The sequence below is a fragment of the Odontesthes bonariensis genome, chromosome 10 (assembly GCF_027942865.1).
Source record: "Odontesthes bonariensis isolate fOdoBon6 chromosome 10, fOdoBon6.hap1, whole genome shotgun sequence".
NCBI classification, from domain to species: Eukaryota; Metazoa; Chordata; class Actinopteri; order Atheriniformes; family Atherinopsidae; genus Odontesthes; species Odontesthes bonariensis.
In genome coordinates this window covers 36,254,239-36,256,264 of record NC_134515.1, presented here as the reverse complement: position 1 = coordinate 36,256,264, position 2,026 = coordinate 36,254,239, and positions in this window count along the sequence as shown.

The following is a 2,026-nucleotide window of genomic DNA, read 5'->3' as shown; positions in this document are numbered from 1 at the left end:
ATCCCTCTTTTCGTGCAGTGAGTTCGGGGTGGGAAGTCAGCTGATTTACCACGCGCCAGTCTTTTCTTTTGATCGGCTACTGCCCTGGTTATCTGTGTAGGTGATTGATTACAGATCACAGTCAGCCAATCAGAGGCCTAATAAGGCGGGTCGTGAACATATTGGCGCTAATTTACGATTGTACGCGCTCTTCACACGGCAGTATAGCTGAAGCTGGACAGGTAAGTTACAGATATTAAATGTAGTGTGAATATATTTTATTAAATATAATTACAGTGAGCTAAGAATGTGGCAAAAATTATGTAAATTATTTTTTTTAAATGTTGTCCTAGTACTGTAACAGGAATTGCAATAGTAACACAGTGCAACATTACTACTGTTTTTTCTTCTTAATACTAAGATGTAGTATACATCTTAATTTGTGGAATACTGTCACTGTTTTTCTATTTTTTAATTAGTAGTATGCAACACACAACTTTGGACAGTAATGTGCATTTTTTATCAGCAATGTGCAATTTACACTAATTAACATGCAATATAAACCCTATTGATAACAACTGTCTATCCATCCTACCTCATGTAAGCAGGCTACTGTTATTGTTGATTTAATATCTATCTAGATATATTGATATAATATTGATATCTTACCTTATCTTAATTACACTGATAAGGCTGCTAAGAACATGGCTCTGGTTGCTAAAATATAAATATTGCTTCATATTCCAGGTAAAAAATGCCAAGAGGGTCAACCACAACCATCTGCACTAGCTGCAATGCAGTCATTCCTGTGGCTACCAAGACATGCAAGTCTTGCCATGTGGTACAGCCTAAAAGGCAAAGACTTGAAAAAAAATTAAAAATATTTGAGGCAAAAAAAGAGGACTGGCTTAAAAAACAAAGGAAGAATAGAACCACCTCACATGTCATGGATGAGGCATCCATTTTGGTATGTGTTGCATGTCTCTGTGTTTAATTCATGCTTGTGATATTTCTGTATCAGATTTTAATTTACTTTTTTGATACCTAGGTTGAAAAGTTACACGCACTGGGGTACAAGGCCATCGTTATGGTCGGCAAACCAGGCAAAAAGCCTGACACCTGGTTTGCAAATATCCTGCACCCAAAGTGGCAGCTGTCCAACCAGGCTGTGCAGTGCCTAGACAGGATGAAGGCCTTATTTGAGGTGGTAGTTAAAGGTAAGCCCATGAACTGTATCACTGATACCTTTAATTGTCAACATATCAGAGTACTACAAAATCTCATGAATACTTTATGCCTGATGATCAGACAGCTATTTTCATTTTCCACACTTATAGATAAAAGACATTTATAATGGAGTCTAGGCTGTTATTTTATTATGTACCTTAATACTTATTTTAACATGGTTTTCCAACATAAAAATGGTAATAGCACACAAGGTACAACATTTACTTTCTCATTGAGAGCTTTGAAATTTCAACACTGCTGCTTCTGATATGTTGGACAAAAAGCATCATTGTTGAGATTGAGAAGCTGAATTGGGAATGAGGTTGTGTTTTGCATATTTCAGCCTCAGTCACACCTAGACTGAGATAATGAGTCGGTTGTGTAATAATCTCACATTTTACTTACGTGCAGAAAAATCTCTTCAGGTGGAGGAATATAAAAGTACCTCTTTAGTGACAACCTGTGCTCAGAAGTATTGTGGGGCAGATTTTAGGTGATACATATACATTAAAAGTAGAAATTTGAGCAAGGGTCTTTCAAATTATATATATACATACATTATTTGTAACTGCTTATGCTTAGTGGATCTCAGGAGTTGCTGGGGCCCATCCCAGCTGTCAGTGGAAGAGGACGGGGTACACCTTAGACAAGTTGCTGCTTTATTGGAGGGCTGACACATTGAGACAGACAACCATTCTACAGGCAGTTTAGAGTTACCAGTTAGCCTAAGCTGCATGTCTTTGGACTGTGACAGGAAACCAGAGTACCCGGAGAAAACAGACGCAGACATGGGGAGGACTTTCTAAATATATATTGCAGG